Source organism: Mesocricetus auratus, unplaced genomic scaffold (genome assembly GCF_017639785.1).
Source record: "Mesocricetus auratus isolate SY011 unplaced genomic scaffold, BCM_Maur_2.0 Super-Scaffold_6731, whole genome shotgun sequence".
NCBI classification, from domain to species: domain Eukaryota; kingdom Metazoa; phylum Chordata; class Mammalia; order Rodentia; family Cricetidae; genus Mesocricetus; species Mesocricetus auratus.
This window is the reverse complement of record NW_024429185.1, coordinates 9787221-9812701: the sequence shown is the minus strand read 5'-3', so window position 1 is coordinate 9812701 and position 25481 is coordinate 9787221.

Here is a 25481-nt window from a genome sequence, read left to right as displayed (position 1 = left end):
TTAAGAAGCACACAATGTGACTGAGAAATAGTCATTAATTGCATTCATCAATGTCATATTATTTTCTACTTTCACTAGTTTGGATCAATAACATCTTATATTGTGGCTATTTTGCCTTTTGGTTTTTCTATCTTCATCCAGGTTAAAGCCCCTGTCACTGGTTCATGTTAAGTGTTCCCACTATTTTCAGAAGGTTCTGGATCATCATCTCACATGGGAAGAACAGCACTGCTTTATTTTCAGTCTAGCCATAGAAGACTCATGCTTAGAAATGGGTGATAAGCAGATTGGAAAATTGCCTTTTGGAGCCTGAAACCTGTTTCTTTTCTTTTGTCCCCCTACCTCTAGATTTTCTTTACTTAAATTAGAAACAATCTTATTTCACATATCAATCCCAGTTCCTTCTCCCTTCCATCCTCCCATGTTCCCCATCAATCCCCATCCCCCTTCTGTTCCCCAAGGAGGGTGAGGCCTTCCATGGGGGAATCATCACAGTCTGTCACATCATTTGGGGCAAGGCCTTGGCCCTTCCCTGTGTGTCTAGGCTGAAGGAGTATTCACTCTATGGAGAATGGGCTTCAAAAGTCCATTCATACACTAGCGATAAATACTGTTCCACTATCAGAGGCCTCACAGCTGTTTCCTTGTTGAATTATTTGATCCCTTATCCACCAGTCATTAATTACTGATCATCCTACTCTTCCTAAAGGATGCTACATGCTAATTCTGGTACCCTTTATTCCCACCCATTCTGCCCAGCATCTCCCATCACCACCATCTGCATATCAGTATAATATCTGCATAACAGTTAGACAACTGTTGTACTGCCTTCATCATTAACTCTAAAGAAATCTACACAAAATAGGCTTGAGAGTGTTTTCCATGTACCAATGTGATCTGCTTAAACTGCAATGATTTCCAATGTCATTCACTGTGATATTCATTTATTTTTGCTTCTCACCTCCTCCCACCCCCTCACATCCCCCATAGCCCACCACTAGTTAACACAGGTAAGGGCTCCCAGGTGGAAGCAACATAGTCTGGCACAATAGGTTGGGGCAGGTCCAGGCCCCTCCCCCATACTTTAAATATGAACATGGCATCTCACCATGGGGAATGGGCTCCAACAAAATAGTAATGTACCAGGATTACATTGTGATCCTACTGCAACTGAGCATGGCATCCCACCCTAAGGAAGGAGCTCCAACAATCTAGCTCATGTACTAGGTTTGTATCGAGGTCCTAGTGCCAGGAGCACCTTAGCTAGTCCAAGCTTTACAGCTGTCTGCCACATATAATGGTTCTAGTTTGGACTCTTGGAGTCTCCAAAATTGCAGGTCTTGAGTTTATGAGTTTCCACAAACTTGGTTCAACTGTCTCTGTAGATTTCTCCATCGTGATCTTGACCTCCCTTGCTTATACATTCCCTCCTCCCTGTCTTCAACTGTATTCCCGGAGCTGGGTCTGGTTCTTGGTTTTTGATCTCTGTTTCTGATTCCATCAATTACTGGATGAGAGCTCTATGATGATAGTTGGGGAATTCATCAATCTGATTACAGGGGTAGGCCAGTTCAGGCAACCTCTCTACTATTGCAAGGAGTCTTAGCTGCGGTCCTCCTTGTAGATTCTCAGAAATTAACCTAGTATCAGGTTTCTCCCTAAGCTCATAGTGGCTCTCAATATTGAGATATCTCTTCCACTGCATCCCCCCATGCCTTGGCCATCTCATTCCCTCCTGTTCTCAACTCCCCTCATCCCCCTACCACCCCCATGCCCCAAGTTTCCCTTACCAAGATGATCTGTGTGTCCCTCCTAGGGTCTGCGTTGTTACTTAGCTTCCCTGGAGCTGTGAATTGTAGTCGTAGTATCCTTTGCTTTACATCTAATATCCACTTGTGAGTGAACACATACCATGTTTGTCATTCTGAGTCTGGGTTTTTCTAGTTCCATTCATTTGCCTGAAAATTTCATGAGGACATCATTTTTAACAGCTCAGTAGTACTCTGTAGTGTAACTCATATGATATAGCTCCTTGTTTTCCCTTATGATATTCATCTAACATTTTCTCATCTCACTCTAGCAACATCAAATAATTACTTCTGTAAACATCTAGACATTCCACCATTTCCAAGAATGAAATTTGCATTCCTCTGTGAATATCTTTGTCTCTTCAATTCAATTCTTGACTTATTTTTTTTTATTTTTGCTCAAAGAATTTTAAACTCTTTTGTTATTTAACTTGGTATTTAAAGTCTCAAACATTTACATAGCATTATGAATTCCATAAACATATTACCTGGGCACAAAAATGATTAATGATTTATTTTATTGCTCTGTCTTTATTGACTTTCACTACACTGGATTCCAATTTATGTCCAAGGAAATATCTAATGCTGTATCAGTTCATTCATATATTTTAATGTATATACCTCATTTCAAAATGACCATCTCCTTATTAGGTGTATTTTCACACACCACTATAAAAATTTTATATTTATTACATCAGCTACATCCCTGATTTGCTTACTATTAATTCTATGAAAAGTAAGGTCCTTGCAAACAGGAAGACCTTTGTATTTTGATCACTGCTTTGTTTACAAATTCATTTTATGATGTTAATAATACTGATACACACAAAAATTGTTCTATAAATATTTTACAAATTGGAAAGCTGATGCCCTGGAGTACAAAAGTTGGACTTTAATATATCTTTATGAAAGCAAGCATTGTCCTTCCTAGATATATAAAATAAAACAAACTCCAGGTACTGAGTATAAAACTGAGGAGACAAATATAACCTGATGCTATGGAATAAAATTTACATTGCATACTCTTCACAAAGGAATTGAATCATATGTACATTGCATAATAGACTCAGAATACTAACTTAACATGCTTTAAAAAACATTCAAATTACATTTCTGGAAAAGAAGCAATCAGAAACACTAGGAATACTTGTATGCACCTGTCAACAGACAAATGCATTCATTAAGGCTATAAAAATATGTGCATGAGGGAACAATACCATATTCCCACCACTAGAAAAGAGGATAGATCTTTTGTACAATTGTGTACACTGGCATTAGTGCATAATGTTAATAATCAATCAGTATGCTGAAGTAACTAAATACATTCTTAAATGTGCCTGGCATTTCAGTCATTTTAAATAATTTCTACAAATACATGTATTTCATAATTCATCTTTTGCCCAGAGTGGTACTCCCTGCATGATCTCCCCAGAAATTCAATTTTAGATCTATGCTTTCTCTGTCATAATTTCAGAAGAGCCTTGGGCTTGTTGTGAATTTTCATGGATGATTTTATTTTATATGAATGACAGGATTGTATATTTTAATTTCACTCATTATATGCAGCCTGAGTATTGCCTTTTAGGGTTTTATTGTCCCTTTCTGAAAAATCAGAAACTTTTGTTTTACCACAATAGAGCAATGATGTTAGTGATTTTGGAAAATACTGTAATTTAAACTTTCTGTTTTAAAACAGCTAATATATGTTCAATACATTAAGAATTCTATCGGTCAAATATGAAAATGACTATGTGAGATGCGAATGACTTTACTTCAGCTCACTAAGAAAAAAAGACATATTAATCCTTCCAGATCAGCCCCTGTGTATGTGAATGTGTTTCAGCTCCCTGCAATTTCATTGCAGAATGTGGGGGAAAGAAACCTCTATATAAATATTTACACATAATTGTTGAATTAATCCAAGGTCTTGTTGATAATGTGTGATTGTTCTGGAAAATGGCTGCAATAATTACTTTATAGGTTCATTTTCACACAGTAAGAAATAAAAAGTCAAAAGAGTAAAGCAGACAGGAAAAAAGGAGAGGGAGTTCAGGAATCAATAAAAATGTCTTAGTGCAATTTGCATGGGTAAATTAACCAAAAATAATTTAAAAAATGAATGAATGAGACGAAAATTTACCTTTGGATTGAAGGCATAAGCACTTTTGATCACAGAACTTGGGTAGAGGAGACAGAGGACCTGGTTTTCAAGGCCAGCATGCATCATCTACATAATGTGGTCAATGTGAGTTACAAGAAATCCTTTCAAAAATTTAAGGATACCATTATGTTTAAAAGTAACAGATTGGCTTCATCCTCTGCCCTCTGCCTGAGATAAGTATGGGCTGTTCTCAGGATCTCAAATCCCTCCATCCCCCTCCTTGTATCTTCCTGGGCCTCCTCTGAGCCTAGAGTGACACCACCTCACCAGAAGAGATCACCCTGAGTCTGATCACACTTCAGTCTTGGCTTCCGTTCTACTCTCTACTTTCTGCTTGAGGTAAATATGGACTCATCTCAGAGGCCCCAAATACCTACATTCCCCTCCTTGGATATTCATGTCTCAGATCCATCTGCACCCATCATGAGACCTTAAGGAGTATTGTACCTGGATGAACCCACCAGAAGAGAACCTCAGAACCATACCCACCAGGAGAGGATGATAATATATGTGCATCCACTGGAAGAAAGAATGGGAAGACGACAATATAAAAACACAATCAACAACAGAAAAATCATTAAGACACCACCAGAGTCTAGGGACGATAAAACCTAAACTCAGATAAAAAGAAGAGAATGACCTTTAATACAACATCATGAAAAAGACAGAGGCTCTCAAAAATGATATGAGAAAAATTCCTTAAAGAAATGGAATTAAAAAGAACCCAAAAAATGCAATAAATCAACAAATCACTTAATGAAAACAAGGAAAGCCAAGAAAAAAAACCAAACAGTTGAAGGAAACAATTCAAACAATTGAAGATCTAAAAACTGAAATAGAAACAATAAAGAAATACAAACTAAGGGAATTCTGCAATTAGGAAAGCTGAGTAAACAATCAGGAACTGCAGATGCAAGTATAACCAACAGAATACAAGATGGAAGACAGAATCCCAGGTGCTGAAGATAAACTAGAGGAAATACATTCATCTACCAAAGAAAATCATGAATCCAATAAATCCTTAACACAAAATATCCAGGAAATATGGGACACCGTGTAAAGACAAACCTAAGAATAATAGGTATGAAGACAAAGAAGCCCAGCTCAAAGGTGCAGAAAGAATATTCAACAAAATCATAGAAGAAAACTTTTACAATCTGAAGAAGAATATGCCTAGGAAAGTGCAAGAAGTTTACCAAATACCAAATAGACTGGACCAAAAACAAACAAAACAACAACAACAAAAAAGTATTCTTGCCTCATAATAATCAAAACACTGAACATAGAGAATAAAGAAAGACTGTTAGGAGCTGCAAAAGAAAAGGGTCAAGTAACATATAAAGGCAGACCTATCAGAATTACATCTGGCTTCTCCATGGAAACTCTGAGAGCCAGAAGTTGCTGGATAGATGATCTACAAACAATAAGAGACCACAGATTCAAGCCCAGACTACTATGCCCAGCAAAACTCTTGATTGCTATAGATGGAGAAAACAAGATATTCCATGACAAAACGAGTTTTACACAATAAATATCCACAAATCCAGCTCTACTGAAAGTTCTGTAAGGAAAACTTCATCCCAAGGATATTAACAGCACTCACAAAAACATATGCAATAGACAATCTCACTTTACCAAAAGCCAGCAATAGGGAAAAATCTCACACACAAAACCACCACCAAAAATGTATCCAAAACAAACAAAAATCAACAATCAATGGTCATTAATATCCCTCAATATCAATGGTTCTAACATACCCATAAAAAGACAGAGGCTAGCTTCTCTTCCACCAACAAGACCAGAGGACCAGCAGGTCCAGGGGAGCAGCGGGTCCAGCGGGGTCATCTGGACCAGGGAAACCAGGCCCTGCATCTGGGCCTGCATTCCAGTGCATGGGGATTGCCTGGGGACTGCCACAGAGCATCCCATCCTGGAGTGGGCCATGCACCACACATGCCAAGTCTTCTCTTCCACAATGAGACCAGGAAACAAGTGGGTCCAAGTAAACAAAGCCTGGCATCTGGGCATGCCTCCCAGTGCCTGGGGACTCCCACAGAGCCTCCCATTCCAGCGGGAGCCAAGCAACCCAGATCCCAGGTCTTCTCTTCCACCAACGAGACCAGGGAAACAGCGGGTCCAGACCAGGGGACCAGCAGGTCCAGAGGACCAGTGGGACCAGCAGGTCCAATGGGACCAGTGTGACCAGAACAGGGGACCAGCGGGTCCAGGTGGCCAGTGCCTGGGGACTGCCAAAAAGCCTCCAATCTAGGTAGGATCCACACACTCCAGATCCCAGGTCTTCTCTTCCACCAAAGGGACCAGGGGACCAGGTAGGAGGCTAAGCACCCCAGATTCCTGGGCTTCTTCTCCACCCACAAGACCAGAACTAGGACAAGGAAGAGAAAAACTACCAGAGTATTGGACTTGCTTGCACCCCCAAAAGGGAACTGTGGTTCCTTAACCACCAGACCAGTAAGGGGCTCTTTCTGCACCCACTAAAAGAAGAGATGGGAAAGAGACAATACAAAAACACACTCAGCAACAGAAAAACAAATGCGACACAAAAAGTCAAGAAATAGAAGAAAAAAAAACAAAAAAAATCATAAAATGCAACAAATTGACAAAAAGATAAAACAAAAATTGCAAGAAACAATTCAAGCAGTGCAAGGGTTGAAAACTAAAATAGAGACAATAAGAAAACACATCTGAAGGAAGGCTGGAAATAGAAAAGCTAGACAAATGGTCAGGTACTACAGATACAAGCATTACCAAAAGAATACAAGAGATGGAAGAGAGAATCTCAGGTGCTGAAGATACACTAAGATAAATTGACTCATCAACCAAAGAAAATCTTAAGTCCAACAAATCCCTAACACAAAACATCCAGGAAATATGGAACACCATGAAAAGACCAAACCTAAGAGTAATAGGTATAGAAGAAAGTGAAGAAAACATATTCAACAAAATCATAGAAGAAAACTTTCCTGAAGTAAAGAAAGACATGCCAATGAAGGTACAAGAAGATTACAGAACACCAAATACAGAGGACCACAAAAAAGTCCCCTCACCACATAATAATCAAGACCACAAATATACAAAATAAAGAAATAATATTAAGAGAAGCTAAGGAAAAAGCCCAAGTAACTTATAAAGGCAAACCTATCAGAATTACACCTGACTTCTCCAGGGAAACTCTGAAAGCCAGAAGGTCCTGGATAGATATTCCACCAACATTAAGAGACCATGGAGGCCAGCCCAGACTACTATACCCAGCAAAGCTCTCAATCACTATAGATGGAGAAAACAAGATATTCCATGACAAAACTAGATTCAAGCAACACATACCCACTAACCTAGCCCTACAGAAAGTTCTGGAATGAAAACTGCAACCCAAGGAAGTTAACTACAACCAGAAAAACATAGGCAATTGATAATCCCACTTTACTAACAGCCAAAAGAACAAAGGGGTGAAATTCCACACATAATTCCAACAACAACAACCATTCTAAATCAAAGAAAAATGAGTGATCTATGGTCATTAATATTCCTCAGCATTAATGGCCTTAATTCACCCATAAAAAGACACAGGCTAACAGAATGGATTCGAAGACAGAACCCATCCTTCTGCTGCATACAAGAAACACACCTCACCCTCAAAGACAGACATTACCTGAGAGTTAAAGGTTCGGATTTTCCAATCAAATGGACTCAAGAAACAAGCGAGGGTAGCAATCCTAATATCTAACAAATTAGACTTTAAAATAAAATCAATCAAAAGAGATGAAGGAGATCATAATATACTCAGCTCATCACAGATGAAATCCACCAAGATGAAGTTTCAATTCTTAACATCTATGCCCCAAATACAACGTCATCTGTGTTCGTAAAAGAAACATTACTAAAACTCAAATCACATATAAAGCCCTACACACTTATAATGGGAGACTTCAACACCCCATTCTCACCACTAGACAGGATTACCAGACAGAAACTCAACAAAGAAGCAAAGGGTCTAATATAAGCTATAACCAATTTGGCATTAACAGACATCTATAGAACATTCCATCCACATAAAAAAGAATATACCTTCTTCTCACCATCACATGGATCCTTCTCAAAAATCCACCTCATACTTGTCAACATATCAAACCTCAGCAGCATAAAAAAAATTGGAATAACTCCATGCATCTTATCAGACCACCATGCTTTAAAATTAGAATTTAACAACAACACAAATTGCAGAAAACCTACAAACTCGTGGAAAATGAAAAATGCACAACTGCACCATTCCTGGGTCAAAGAAGAAATTAAAGACTTCCTAGAATTCAATGAGAATTATGACACAACATACCCAAACCTATAGGACACTTTGAAAGCAGTGCTATCAGGGAATTTATAGCACTAATTGCCCACATGAAGAAACTGGAGAATAGTTATACTAGAGAATTAACAGCACAGCTGAAAGCTCTAGAACACAAAGAAGTAAACTCCCCCAGGAGGAGTAGATGCAAGGAAATAATCAAACTGAGTGCTGAAATCAATAAATAGGAACTAGGAAAACAGTACATGGAATTAATGCAACTAAGAGTTGGTTCTTTGAGAAAATCAACAAGATAAACAAACATTTGTCCAAACTTACCAAACAGCAGAGAGTGAATATGCAAATAAACAAAATCAGAAATGAAAAGGGAGACAAATGTCTCTGAGGAAATTCAGAGAATCTTCAGGTCATAACTTGAAAACCTATATTCCACAAAATTTGAAAATTAAAGAAAATGGACAATTTTCTGGAAATCTATCGCTTGCCAAAATTAAATCAATAACAGATAAGCAATTTAAATAGACCTATAACCCCTAACGAAACAGAAGCAGTCATCAAAATCATTCCAACCAAAAAAAGTTCAGGGCCACATGGTTTCAGCACAGAATTCTACTAGAAATTCAAAGAAGAGCAAATGCCAATACTCTTCACATTGTTCCACACAATAGAAGCAGAAGGATCATTGGCAAACTCTTTTTACAAAGCTGCAATTACCTTGGTACCCAAACCACAGAGAGACACAACTAAGATAGAGAACTATAGACCAATCTCCCTCATGAACATTGTTGCAAAAATACTCAATAAAATACTGGCAAATCGAATCCAAGAACACATCAGAAAAATCATCTACCATTATCAAGTAGGCTTCATCCCAGTGATTCAGGGATGATACAACATATTAAAACCCATCAATGTAATCCATCATATAAACCATTTGATAAAGAAAAACACATGGCCAACTCAATAGATGCTGAAAAAGCCTTTGACAAAATCTAGTACCCCTTCATGATAAAGGTCCTGGAGAGATCAGAGATAACAGGAACATACCTAAATATAGTGAAGGCAATAAACAGCAAAACCACAGCCAACAACAAGCTAAATGGAGAGAAACTCATGGTGATTCCTCTAAAATCAGGAACAAGACATGGTTGTCCACTCTCTCCATATTTCTTCAATATTGTACTTGAAGTTGGTGCTAAATCAATAACACAATTGTATCAAGAGGATACAAATTGGAAACAAGTAAATCTTTCACTATTTGCTGATGATATGATAGTCTACATAAGTGAACTGAAGAATTTTATCAAGGAACTCCTACAACTATCAAGCATGTTCAGTAATTTGCAGGAAACAAGATTACTCAAAAAAAATCAGTAGCCCTTCTATATATAGAAAATAAATGTGCTGAAAAAGAAATCATAAACATCACTGTTTACAATAGCCACAAGCAACATAAAATATCTTGGGGTAACTGTAACCAAACAGGTGAAAGACGGTATGACAAGCCTTTTGAGTCTTTAAAGAAAGAAATTAAAGAAAATACCAGAAAATGAAATATCTTACATGCTCTTGGATAGGTAAGATCAACATAGTAGAAATGACAATCTTACCAAAAGTAATTTACAAATTCAATGCAATCCCTGTCAAAATCCCAACACAATTCTTCACAAACCTTGAAAGGACAATTCTCAACTTCATATGGAAAAACAAAAGACCCAAGAAAGAAACTTCAGGACGCATCACCATCCCTGACTTCAAACTCTACTATAGACCTATAGTAATGAAAAGTGCTTGGTATTGACATACAAATAGACAGATAGACCAATGGAATCTAATAGAGGACCCAGATATTAACCCACACACCTATGAACAACTGATCTTTAACAAAGAATCTAAAACAATACAATGGATAATAGAAAGCATATTCAACAAATATTGATGGTATAACTGGATGTTGGCATGTAGAAGACTGCAGATAGATCCATGTCTATCCCCATTTACAAAACACAAGTCCAAATGGATCAAGACCTCAACATAAATCCAGCCACATGGAACCTCTTAGAAGAGAAAGAGGAAGGTACCCTTCAATGAATTGGTACAAGAGAAGGCTTCCTGATTATAACACCAGTAGCACAAACACTGAGATCAACAATTAATAAATGGTACCTCCTGAAATTGAGAAGCTTCTGCAAGGCATAGGACATAGTCAACAAGACAAAAAGTCAACCCACTATATGGGAAAAATTATTCACTACCCCACATCTGACAGAGGGCTGATCTCCAAAATTTACAAAGAACACAAGAAGCAAGTATCCAAAACATCAAAGGATCCAATTAAAAAGTGGGGTAGAAAACTAGAGAATTCTCAGTAGATGAGTATAAAATAGTTAAGAGACATTTAAGAAAGTGCTCAACATCTTTATCCATTAGGGAAAAGCAAATCAAACAACTCAAAGATACCATCTCACTCCTCTCAGAATAGCTAAAAACAGAACCTCCTGTGACACTGTGTGCTGGAGAGGATGAGGAGAGAGGGGAACACTGTTCCACTGCTGGTGGGAATGAGAACTCGTACAGCCACTTTGAAAATCATTATGGAGATTCCTCAGGAAAATGGGAATTAGTCTAGCACAAGTCCCAGAAATTTCACTCTTAGGCATATACCCAAAAATGCACATTCATACAACAAGGATATCTGTTCCACAATGTTCATAGCAGCATTATTTGTAATAGCCAGATACTAGAAGCAACCTAGATGTCCTTCAACTGAAGAGTGGATAGATAGAGAAAATGTAGTACGTTTAAACAATGGAGTACTAGTCAGAATAAAAAAAAATTGAATCTTTAAATTTGCAGGCTAATGGATGGAACTAGAAGAAACCATCCTCAGGGAGGTAACCCAGTCACCCAGTCACAAAAATACAAACATGGTATGTACTCACTCATATATGGATTTTAGACATACAGCAAAGGAATACCTACATTCCATACCACCAGAGAACCTAGGAAACAAGGAGCACCCTAAGAAAGACATAGTTGATCCCCTGGAGAAGGGGAATGTGACAGGATCTCCTGAGTGGATTGGGAGCATGGGGGAGGGGAGAGGGAACTGGCAGAAAGAGAGGGGTGGAAGAGGAGAGTAGGATGAGAAATACCATAATAAAGGGAGTCATTATAGGTTTGAGTAGAGATCTGGCACCAGGGAAATGTCCAGAGATCTACAAGAATGACACCAACTAACAATCTAAGCAATAGTGGAGAGGCCACTTTAAATGTCCTACCCCTATATTGAGATTGATGATTACCTTGTATGCCATCCTAGAGCCTTCATCCAGTGACTGATGGAAGCAGAGGCAGAAACCCACAGCTAAACACTGAATTGAACTCTTGGAACCCAGTTTCAGAGAGGGAGGAGTGATGCACAAAGGGGCCAGGTTGGCTGATGAAACCCACAGAGGCAATTGACCTGAACAAGGCGGAGCTCATGGGCTCCCGACTGATGGCTGAGAGTCCAGCATGGGACTGATTCAGAACCCCTGAATGTGGGTGTCAGTGAGGAAGCCTCAGCATCTATGGTGTCTCAGATAGTAGATCAGTATTTATGAATGCATTCCACATAGAGGGATGCTCTCTCAGCCTGGACACATGGGGGAGGGTCTAGGCACTGCCTGGATGATATTAAGCAAAATCCAAAATAACAACTATGAAAGATAACTTTTTATCAAATGGATAAAATTAACATTCTTTGAAAACATAGTCTTATGAAATCATTTAACTTCATATGAAGTTCTATTTCTTTTTTTCAATGAAAGAATTTTTTATTTTAAAATCTCTATTCATTTTACATATCAACCACAGTTCTCTCTCCCTTCCTCCTTCTCCCCTTCCCCTCTACCCATAAGAAAGGGTAAGGTCTCCCATGGAATGTCAACAAAGCCTTGCACATCAAGTGGGCAGGACCAAAACTCTCCTCCTGCATCAAGGCTGGTTTTCAATATTTACTATTTATGATTTGGATAAGTGCTTTTTACTACTATAAGCAATATATATAGTTGAACTCAACTTATGGAACAAATAATACTTATATTCTTCCACATTCTTTATTCACATTTCGTCTTTTAAATCCATGATGTAAAACACTATAGCACATCAGTTCAAACTAGGTATTTTTCTTTTGTGTGTGTGGGGGGGTATTTTTTATTTAAAGTATTTTCTTTTTTAAATACCAACTCCAGTTCCCCATCCATTCCCTACTCCCAGGAGGTCTAACTGGATCTGAGCAGTGGATGTGGGGGATGGATGAGAGAAGGTGGGGGAGGGGCAACACAAAAAATAATTTTAAGGATCATGACACAGAGATGGGGCTAGTGGAGAAATATTTGTAGCACAAACATTTGAAATAATGTTTCTTTACATGATAAATTTTTCTCAATGGAACTATTAATTCAAGGATTATTTATTCACATGTGAAGTAGGCCAGTAATTTCATAAGTACTAGGAATCTATCAATTGCATGAAGCTCAATTTCCCAACAATATCCAATGAGAAAAAGTTGACAGTAAGTAATGATATTTAATAAAATTATCAAGAGAAGCAATAGAATAATATTCTTAATGAATAATAAAATATTCAAAACTGTGAATGACACAAAAGTCAGATTTAAGCAGAGTCTATTGTGTATATTGTATAGTTGAAAGCATAGAGAAGTTTAGCTGTGTAGTGGTGGCACATGGTTTTAATCCCAGCATTTGGGAAGTAGATACAGACAGATCTATGAGTTTGGGGCCAACCTACACTGAGAAACCCTGGAGAGAGAGAGGGGGAGGGAGAAAGAGAGAGAGAGGGAGAGAGAGAGAGAGAGAGAGAGAGAGAGAGAGAGAGAGAGAGAGAGAGAGAGAGAGAGAGAGAGAGAGAGAGATGTGGGGGCATTCCAAGCATATAAACACTAGACACACAAAAATTTAAAAATTTAGGAAATACCTAAATAATATAAACTCATTTTGGTGGCACACACCAGTAGACAGTACTGGAGGAGGAAGTGGCAGGAGTATCCACAAATTCAAGGCCAGTTTTGGCTACATATTTATAAAAGAAAAACATAAGAATAAATAAATAAATAAATAAATAAATAAATAAGCAAGCACCCTTATCATTTACTAAGACTAACCCCTACAAATATAACAATGTTATGAAAGATAGAGAATTAGAATTAAGCCTAGAGAGGTGGGTCATTGGAGACAGTGCTTGCCACATAAACATAATGACCTGATTCGGGATCCCTAAAACCTTACAAAAATGCTAGGCATAGCTGTGACTCTGCATCTCCGAGGATAGGGAGTTTTGAAGGTTCTTACTTAGTCATCCTAGCCACTGATGAGTTCCAGGTTGTGTGGGAAAACCTAGCCAAAATATAGGGTGGGGAAGGAGTCTAAAATACACCTAACACTCACATCTAGCCTCCACATGTGTACACACAAATATGCATACCTGTACACACATGCACCACAAACACACAGTTTAAGCTTTAAAAAAAGAGGCTTATTTCTATTATTCTTACTGCCATGTGTATTTGGGATCATGTCCAAGATCAGTTGTTGTACTTTGTGCTTAAGTATTTGGCTGCAAGTCTTTTTGTTTCAATTTCAATAACACAGATACAAAATTATTTAATGGGTTCTCATGTTTAGAAATCTATTATTTTCATCTGGAAAATATGACACTTTCTCCTTATGTTTATAACTGGTCATATGCAGAGATAGAGAAAGAGGCAGAGAGACACAGAGACAAAGACACAGAGAAGTGGAGACAGATTTTATACTGTGCAAGACTAATGATACTTCTTAACTAGATAATTATAGTTTCCATTTCAAATAATTATGAAAACTCTTGGGTTGTTATCTCCTCGTTTATATTATTTATATTTTTCTGGGGCTTCATACATTTCTGCATGTTAAGTGTTGTTTCAAATTTGTTCTTGAATTTACTAATTGCTCCCTCACTCCATTTTATACTTTCATGAAATGATAACATCCCCAAATTATCTGCTTCTGCATTATTGTCAATGACTTTCATAACCCTCAAGGCCATTATTAAATCTCTTTGGAATTTTATTGTTTTTTGCTAATGTTCTTTTTTCAGTTCTATTATGGCTGAACCTTAGTAGTTTAATTTTTGTTTCTCATCCCACTTATCAAATTTTTAATGGATATATTTCTTCAACCATTTTCAAACACTTATTTTAAAAACTCATATTTTGCCCTGCTCATTCAGTCATGGTGAATGACTTCCAAATCCATTTCATCCTTATTGTTGAGTTAAAACTTAAATTACATATAAGCTTGTGTTAGAATAAAACCCAGCTACATTATGCATTGACACAGATTCTAGCCTCAAGGTTATATTCTATAATTCCACCAGAACCCCAGGATAGGTTTGTACAAATCATTGCTAAAATTGTTTGGCTTTCACAGTCTATTTGTCCTACTAAATCTGCTTCTACTGTACTGAACAAAAATTATAAAATCATGTGTTATTGTATATTTTAAGTGCACACAGATGTGAAGATCAGGACTATGAGAGGCTTTGCAGTGATTTGGCAGACCACCTTAACAATTTGTGTGCATGTGAATTCTCCATGCTTTGTACAATATATTAAAAGCCATTAAAGGCACCTTTCAGCAATCTTGTAGATACTCACTGTGGAGCTTATCTAGACTGTTCTATTCTTTTATTCTCCAATCCCAGGATACAATAACATCAGGGACCAAACATTTTAGGTGAAAGTCAAAATTCATTGAAGACTTCGAAGATCCCCCATGAAGGACCTCACCCTTCTTGGAGAGTGGAGTTGGGATTGGGTGGGGGGTTGGGGGCAGGGGAGGAGGGGGGTGAGAGGGAGCTGGGATTGACATGTGAAGCAAGCTTGTTTCTAATTTAAATTTTAAAAAGGTAAAAATTCATTGAAGGGTAATTGTTCCTTCATAAGACATTGCTCGGAGTACACTAATGAAATTGTCTAAAGAGACTGAAAAATGGAGTAGAAAGGAACACAGCCATTTGCCAGGTAAGCAGGCTCCTATGGACTGCTGTCTGTGCTGAATGTAGAAGGGAGGAAGTTATCTTTGCCAGTCTCAGCAGGCTTCCAATTTGTATCCTGCTTTCCTGATTATACTTCCTTCTGCCTGATCTCCTTGAAAGGATTGCTTCTGACTGTACTGCTGGCATTGACTTTATGCTGAATTAATAAGAATTTGCTTCAACATGCATTAACATGACATGTCTATTAATTATCTTCTCTTTTTATCAGGTCACCCCCAAGAAATGCCTGTACCTTAACCTCTTAGAACCAAAATCTATGTGAAACTCTCAAAATTTTTATTACAGCATTATCTCACATTATTACCAAGTTTCCACTTTATTTATTTACAATGAGTCATTCCTATAAATTAACTTTTAGTTGTCAAAGGTAATTTTCCATTTGGCTCTGAAAATAATATTTGACCAGACTAGATATTATTTCAAGTGGATTCCTTTTTAATTCTAAGAGGATGGTGGTATGTTGCCATTAGTCTAAGAAGCAGCCCTCCTATTGAATTCTGTAAAATACTAATATTGTCTCCAATGTAACAACTCATATAATTAACACAGAAGTTGTTAAAACTTGAAAATATAGCATGGGTGACAAAACCATAGCCTCAAAATACACACTTTGTAGAAACTAAAAGGTATCAATCCACTGTAACATAATAATCACCATATTTGAAATGTTGCTGATACACCTTTGTAACTAATGTTGTTTTTCAAAACCCAGCACAACCAAGTATACAAACTATTAAGCTTGAGTCCATGAAGAACAGGAAACTAGAGAACACACTATTTTGGAAGCAGAAAGCAGGTGGAACACTCACAGCACACAGTGAGGAGGCATAAAGCAGACAGCAGACATGCACAAAACTCAAAGAAAGATGCATGCTATGCAAGCTACTCTGGACTCAGATTTCATCAGTAGTTACTTTGTCTCAGAGGAAGAAACAGATGGAACTGACCAGCCTGCTTCAAGATCCTCTCCCACCCCGGCAGCAGGTAGTTCTCTTGTCAGTCTGGGCAGAGAATGTTCTACTTCTACTTCTGGGAAGCTTGGATTCCCTACCTATCGAATGTCCATAGTCGAATGTCTGTTTCTTCTTCATTTGAATTAAACAAATAGAAGTCCACAACAACAGCATGAAGGCGTAAGGAAAAAGGCAGACTGGGTGTATCCATAGGCTGTGTTTTGATTTTCATGTGGCATTTGTTATTTTCACTTACTCACATTCATTGCTATTTCAAAGTAATATTTTTTCTTGAGATGAGATGAATATTAACAATATCAAGCAATATATTAAATCAAAGTAATATATCATTCATCATAACAAGTAACATAAAACTATTATTCTCAAAGCGGTAAGATAAATATTGCTAAATTTAATAATTAAGCTCTCTTCATAAAAGTTATAACATTAATATGTTAATTTATTAGTAACAATTTTCCATTCATTCTTATTTGGCTCTAAAGAAGTCTGTTGGCTTCATGTTCTATTTAAATTGTCTCAAAATGAAGAGGAAAAGAAAGTAAGAAGCTCCTGAGATAAAGACACTGGCCTTTGTCACCCTCTGATTCATGAAAGGGAGCAATGGGGGAAGACAAGAGACAATATTCAGTTGCTTGGAGTCAGCACTTCAGATTCCTGAAGTGGCTGAGAGTCTGCCTTTGCCTCTCTCAATGATCAGCTACAAGGGATCAAAGACAAATATACTGATTCCTCCCCAAAGTTCTATTAGTCTCAGTGTTGTCCCAAAGGAGTAGAAACCAAAATAAAACACTATGCCACACCAAACATCAATCAAGACAATCTCTCACGTATTTGGCCACAGGTCCATCTGAATTGCTTAAGTCCTCAAGTTATGTTTCACGGGGTTACTATGGATTGTATTAAGTTGAAAATAAAAACCCACCAGAACATATATATATACATTATGTACATGCATATAACACATATGTATATTAAATGTGTGTAAATATACAGTTTAACATTTTTATATTATTAACTTTTTTAAAGTTCAAGGCAATATTCCCATCATACATAGAAAAATAGGTTAATTGCTGTAGTTTCAAATATGAAATCCAAGAACTTAAAAATAGAATATGTAGCAAGGGCAAATCATTTATAAATAAAGAAAGCAAAATAAATTTAACTTTTTAAAAAAGATAAAATGTAGAAAAATGTATCTCAACCATGTGAAAAGTTGCTAACTTGGTAAAGTATTTTTAAACAAGATATTTTAAATTGCCAATGAAGAATTTGAATTGTGGTTGGGCATGGAGGTGCATTTCTTTAACTTCAATATGTGGGAGGCAGAGACAAGCAGATCTCTACCAGTTCAAGGCCAGACAAGCACACAGAGAGAGACTGTATCACACAAAAACAGTATTTGAGTTATAATATTTAGATTAATGCAGACTTTTTTAAAAGTTACAGAGTTTTGGAAGACTGGCATTTAAAAATGATTTTTATGTGACTATATATGCAAAACAACAAAAGATTTAAAGGAATTTTAGAAACAGAAGAACAGAGAGAAGCACAGATTTTTGTTCTCAGGTGTGCTCTGTTTTGCTATCTACAACCCGAGATTCACGTGGCTTGGTTACTGGAGTCTACCTGACTCGGCATAAAACAACAACAACAAAAAAAAACCAGCAAGGTTCTTTTAAGAGACTCTGCTAATGATTGAAAGGTGTGTACGTACAGCTAGAAGTGGCAACTTTTGCTGGATGTCAGCATGGACTGAGGCGATAAGCTGCAGTCACGCTTACGCCCGCCATCTTGAAACGGCAGTTTAAAACAGCCGCGGTTTTACAGATAAGACAAGTGGTCAGAAAAACATAAAGATTTACAGTAAAGTCAGACTTGGATGAATAAAACCTCTACAGGATTACAGTGTGTTTAAAAATATACGTGAGATTGAGAGAGAAAATGAAACGACAAAGTAGTAAATATAAAAGCCGGCGTTGTGGTGGCTCACGCCGGTAGGATTTACTTCAGAGGCAGAGACAGGCGGATTTCCAAAGAGAAACCCTGTCTCAGAAAAAAATAAATAAAAGTAAAATAAATAAAGTAATAATAGATAAATAAATAAGCCACATAAAGATGGAAAATACACAGAGAGTCTGGATACTGTACGCTATTGTGTTTTTCAGTTTTTTTATTGCTAAGGAAGGAATGACTGATAAAGTACACTTGCTTATAAATGCTGCTGAATTAATTCAACTTCTATCTTTTGAAAATGCCTTGACTTCAAAATTTAAGTATAAGGATATGTTACTTGGCAAAGGAGATTTTGCTTATGTTTCTTCAGAAAATGAAAAGCTGAGGATTCCTTCCAGGCTTCTGTGGTTTGATGAACCAAGAGCCCCGGAAGCAGTGGACCAGGTGTTCCAACAACTGAAACAGCTAAGATGATGGAGCTTTACAGACCCTGAAAATAAGGACTTATACAGGTTTCTGAGTTTTGTCATGATCCCCATGGTATGAACAGCTCTTGCCTATACTGTTTGACTGTTGCTGTATAAACTGAACATGCAGGACCCACAGAAAAGTGACTGCTGAACTCAGTCTTACAGGGTTCCTGCTTCTTGGAAGAGTCTACCAGACTTTCTGCAGGACACAGAAAAATGACTGACAGACTGCCAATGCAGATGGACAGTTTGAAATTTTCTGCTTTGCTGAGAAGTGTTCCAGACACATTGTGGCCTATGGGCTGAAGATGGATGCGCCAATGTTACAGAGGAACTTCGGGTGACTGTCCAGGCAGTAAGATGTCTCTGTCAATCCTAGTGTTTATATATTATCCTTCTGTGGTCTTTGATGGAGTTGAAGATAGATAGTTATAATTATAGTTTTCCTTAGTTATGATAAAAGATAAGCTACATATAGGACTTTGGACTCACAAGGATGGGATGGATGATATTTTCTTTAAATCTTGCTAAAATATTGTAACTATGTTCTTATTTGATAACTGTTCTGTTATATACAATTTGACTGTGTTAAAGTTAAGACCTTTCTTTTTGTTTAAACAGAAAAGAGATTTTGGGGAAGTCTTATGGCAATAAAGCACGTCTGGCCAATAGGGAATCTAGATAGGAGGGACTAGGAGTCCAGGAGGACTCTGGGAAGGAGAAACACAGAGAGTCAACATGTGACGCCATGAGGGTAGAAAGCCCGGAACTATTCTCCGGTAAGAAACATACTTAGATTAACAATTATGGGGTAATTACTTAAGTCAGAGCTAGCCAGTAAGCAAGGCCAACAGCTTCATAATTATTATAGCCTCCTGTGTGTTTATTTGGGGACTACAATGAGGCAGAGCCCAGGCAGCTGGCGGGTGATAAACCAAAGCAGCTAGCAAAGAAAAAGCTTCACTTAACAATATACTATTAAAAGTTTTTCCACTTTTATCATTTTTAAACATTGGAATCATCAATGTAGGGAGTATTTTTTCAATTTCATTTCCTTCAAAAAATTTACTAACTTTCATAAGAATTGCCTTTAACTTTTGTGGTCATAGAACGACATTCGTTCATTTATGTAGTAGAGTGTGATGATTCAATATATCTATATAACATGTAATTAGCAAATAGAAGCACTCTACATTATTCTCTCAAATATTTATTGATGTTATGTATTGGGAGCCTTCGAAGGTCTCTCTTCTAGTTATTGAATGCTTTTTTTCAGGGGGGCTTAAACTCAAAATGATATGATATGTCTGCCTCTGCCTCTGGAGGATTAAATGTGTGTGCCACTATACTTGGCCATATTAAAAGAGTCTTACTAAGTCTTTGCTAAATTATGCTCACCCTACTATCTTGTGAGAATAAAATTGTTAACTACATAAAGTATTATAGCTAAATAAGATAATATATGGGGATTTGAGATCTTTTCCTTTCAAACCATTTCTCTTTCGAAATGAGTGTCACCATCTCTACGCAAGTCTTCCAAACTGCTGATGTGATTTAGATTGTTGCTGTTTCTCTCTTTACTGTCTTGTCTATAGAACTTGACTGCCAGTGGTTATGCATGAGGGAATCTCAGTGTACATTGCATGTTAAGAGCATGGAGGATAAAAAGAAACAACTCACCAAGGTCTCTGGGCTTTCCTTTCCACCTTTTGACATTCGTATTCTCTATCCTTTGCCTTTTTTAGGATAGAACTTTGTTATGGTGATTATCAGTGCCGAAACACAAGCTCAGGATAAAACACAAAGAATATGTTGGAAGCAAGTATCTCTCTCTTCAAAAGTTGATATATAAAATAGCAAAAATATAAGTATGTCTAATCACAAGAATGTGGACGCTGGGGCTGGAGCCCATAGACAGAATGAGTAAAAAGAGTTACTAGGCCCTAGTTTGAACTCCATCCAGACACACACACACACACACACACACACACACACACACACACAGAGACAGAGACAGAGACAGAGAGAGAGAGAGAGAGAGAGAGAGAGAGAGAGAGAGAGAGAGAGAGAGAGAGAGAGAGAGAGAGATGAACCTTAAATAATAAGCAAAATATTCAAGAGGAACAAGTGTAGTTCTGGATTTCCAGATCTGTTGTGTACTTTTCCTTTGCTCAGCTCAAACCAATTATTTCACTTGTAAATTCGATTCAAATAGGCTCTGTTAGGGAAAGGGCACAAGGAGAAGAGAAAGAAGGACTGTCTAAGGGGAGATGAACATTTTCCTTGCCTGAATTTTGAAGTGCTTTATCATTGGATACTCAGCTTTATTAATAATCAACAACGTTTTTCATTACATTTTAATTCTGAGTTATAAGTCCAACTTATCTATTGTTTAACATACAGCATTCTTCACTGTTTGACTTCTGGTGATGAATTTTCTGTCATACTAGAAGTGAGTCCCATCTGTTTTTAAATATCAACTCATCAGTGGCTTATTAATTTAAACCCCACTAAATATTGCTGGAAGCTGACCAGGGTGTTCACAGCATGACACTGAAACAGATCAAAACGACACATGCTGCAATAATTCTAAGATCTAATGTTCACAACAACTGTAACTGTTCTTCAACTAACAGACAGAAATTTCTTTTTTTTCCTTTTTTTAAATTTTATTTTCCAGTTTAAATTTAAATAAGAAACAAGGTTGCTTCACAAGTCAGTTCCAGGTCCCTCTCCCTTTCCCTCCCCTCCTCCCATGCCCTCCCCCCAACCCCCCCCAGAGGAATTCCTTAGCATACACATTTTAATTGGTGTAAGAAAGGAAATAGTAATGTTGAAGATAGATGTTTAGTCTGGGATATTGTGAAACTGCATGCACATGCAGCCTTCAGAAAAAACTTAGCTAATAAAGAGAATGAATAGTGAGTGCTTTGTGAGTGAAACTTAAGCATTGTTGATAATTGATATAGAAATACAATAGTCAACTTCAAATGTTGCTTAAATATCTAAAACCTCTCATTAGAATATATGTAAAAACAAAAACTAGGCCAACCATCAGAAGCTGTGGCTTTAAGTCATATCATTTTCAAAATAAGAAACATTTTATAACACAATTATACTTTTTTTGATGTGTGTCCTTGAGGTGGCAAAATGAAGGCAATGTGTTTCTTGAAGGCCATACCGAATGAAATTCCAGGGACCACCTAATCCTCAATATTTTAAAGAGAATTTCTAAACACACTAGAATTTTGAAACATAGTTAGCAATTGAAGAGACTCATGTTCTTTCTTTCACCACATTCCCACTGAGGTAGGGCTTTTTTGATCTTTAGCAAATTACACGTTGTTTTATATCGTGTTTGCAAGGGACATTTTCTGGGCAGCTCATTCAAACGAAGACTGATTTTTAGTGTACAACAATGTACAATGAGTTCTTTGCTTGCACAGAATTTAACTTTAACTAAAGTAAATATCAAGTAAACCATTCTTTGCTAGTATATATGTTTGTTAGAACGGTGAGACATCATAAGATATTCTCAGTCTATTCTTACTGAAACTGTAGCATGGACATGGGAACACACATCAGAAATACTGAAAAAATAGGTCAAGATGCAAAGCATTTAAAATCCCTCTGGACAGCTGATTTCCTCTGTGATAGAGGAAGTGCTTTCCTATAAAGGCAGCAGTTCCTTTACTATAAGTTGGTCTGGTCAGCACAGTGAAAACCTTTTAAACATTGTTCTAGGACTCTCAAAGAATCGTGATTCAGTAATAGATGCAAGACCCACTGTGAAATCTTTGAGAGTCCTCACAGAAAAACATGGCCTGCTTTATTCCAAGTTATAAAAATGTTAAAAATCATTTGGGAACAGTTATGACTACTCCATTATACTGTATGTAAAAATGCTAACTGCAATTTTGAAATTCAAAGATGAAATACTTATCGTTCAAGCCAAAAAACAAAGAATTTGAGTTTGCTGTGAGACAAGGAATTGCCAAATTGCTCTCCATAATGATGTCTAAGTAGCCTTGGTAATGGCAGGCAGGCTCTGCAGCTCCGCTGCATAAACGTTTGCCTAAGTTGATTTTATTTAAAGCCTTGAGGAGTAGGGCTAGTTTAATGATTAAGTGGAATTCAGCTGGAATAATATAAAATGTCAAATCTGGGAAATAAGAAACTAGATGGTCATTGAGACTAAAAAAGAGTTCTTCTAGGACATAAAGAAACCATATTTAATTCAGAACATCAACTGTAATTGTTTAGGTACATCCCAGGTCAATTTTAGTTAAATATTTTCTCTTATCTTTGCTTTCAATGAAAGGCTTAGTGGGAAAAATGTGTGCCCCTGTAAAGGCAACAGAACTAGACCAGCAGTCTCCTGGGATGTTCAGATTCAGTTACAAATTAGCTGCCTGCAGAAGACCAGGGCACTAATGTGTAGCTGGATATTGGAGATAATAAAATATGACCACTAAGAAAGACATGTGAACCATACAGCATGTCAAGAGAAGTCCTAGTTATGCCTCATCAAGAACTTAATGAAGCAATCCGGTAGGATGGACTCTAAGTAATGACAACATGGATATGAAGATTGCTTTTATATGATCTATGGGAAAATGCAGTATAGGCTAGTTCAGTTACAAACAACTGTTATTGTAATGAAGCCAAAGGGGATAGATGCAAAAATGAGCTGACTTTTGAGAAACTACTAGTCACTAAAATGAACTATGCAGCGGTTGTGCATAAGCAACATGTATAGGAATGTGTACTCGAGTCAGTCTTGCTTCCTCAAGAACACTCAGGACACTTGTATAAAATATTAGCCTCCTGATCAAGACCTCATGAATGTGGGTGTCAGTGGGGAGTCCTAGGCAATCTATTGGGCCTTGGGTAGTACATCAGTATTTATCCCTGGCATACAAATGGACTTCTGGTGCCCATCCAACAATGAGAGATGCTCTCTCAGACTGGACTCTTGGGGGAGGATCTAGGCCCTGCCCTGGATGAAATGACAGACTATGGACACCCCCATGGAGGGCCTCACCCTCCCTGAGGAAATGAGGGAGTATTGAGGGGGTTGGTGGGAGGTCTTGGGAGGAAGGGAGGGCAAGGGAGAGGGATGTGGAATTGACATGTGAAGCAACTTTGTTTCTAATTTAAATTTAAAAATAAAAATTAAAAATATTAGCATCCTTATATTTTCTATTAATGGAATTAGAGGAGAAAAGAAGAGAGCTTCAAAAGGAAATGGTCAAACAGATATGGTTACTGATCTCAGGGAAAAGAAAATTACACAGCAATTATGAAGCAAGTGGACAAGACAGGGTTAAATCAACAGTCTTTAAGACAGTCCTTCAAGCACTACACATCCCCAACAAGGCTTTCTTCAGGACTAGCCTCCAGTTGGTTTGTGGGATATAACCTTGGAGCCTTTGTAACATTTGGTCTGACAAGCAGGTTTCCTATATCTGAGACAGAGAACCACTCTGCTTTAATTTAAGATGACAAATGTACTTTATCTGGTTATCTTGTATCACTGCTGATACCAGAAGAGAAAGAATGAAGTCTGAACCACTGGAGTCAGTCTTGCAGGCTACAGGACTGACCCTCAGTATTAACCCTAGAAACTGAGTTTTACATGAACTTCTCTTGGCACATGTTGTAAATGGCAAATGATACACTGTTGTGGGAATCCAGTGAACCTCCACTTTAGGGAAAACAAAATTGGAAAGAAGGCATGCACCTGGTCTTTCTGAGCAAGTTCCTAATGGGTTCTTTCCATAATAATTTAAATACTATCTTCAGTGCAATAAACCATAAGGCTTAATTATAATAACTTTTCCAAAAAATGTGAGTAATTCTATATAATTACAAAGACGAATGGGACTTTGGGAACCCCAAAGCTGGAATTCTTTTGTTGTGTCTGTTTATGGTCATTTGTTTATTGTTTGATAATTTTGTACATGCAAATAATGTGTTTGGATGAAATACAAATCTTATTCCTTTCCCTGACAACTGTGCCCTATTCTCTTGCAACTTCCTGTGCTCTATTTAAAACCAAAGTAAAAAGAAAAAAACACAATGGAACCTTTAAGACATAATAACCTTTGTGTGCATGGGTGAAAAACAATCAACTCCAGAATACATAGACTCCCAGAGGTCGCTTTACTGCAGGAAGTTGTCTCTCCATTCCTAACAGTCATAAATAACAAATGACTGCTTTGCTATGGCATAGACTTTGTGAGACATTCCCTATTTTGTCTTGTTCAACTATGCATAGTATTCAGTCGCAACCACTGTAATTCCTGTGTACAAATGTGCGGTCTTGTCACTGCAGACATCCATTTTCAGTGGCTCCTACAATTATTCCAGTCCCTCTTTCTTTGATGATCTCTATGTCTTGAGGAAGGTGTGAGTTTAAAATGTACCATTTGTAGGTTAGAACCCCTCACTATCTTATTTTTTTGCACGCTGACCAGCTGTTGGTCTCTATTAATAACCCACTGAAAAAGAAGCTTCTCTAATGATGGCTGAGAGATGTACAAACTTCTGGCTATGAGGGTAAGCACTAGAGGGAAGATTATTGCAAAGTTGACTTAACAGAATAAAAGAAGTAAATTTACCCTGGGTCCTAGCATTTTCCAGCCCTGAGAATAATAGCCAGCAGATATGAAGCTTTCAGGTTGATATCTCCAC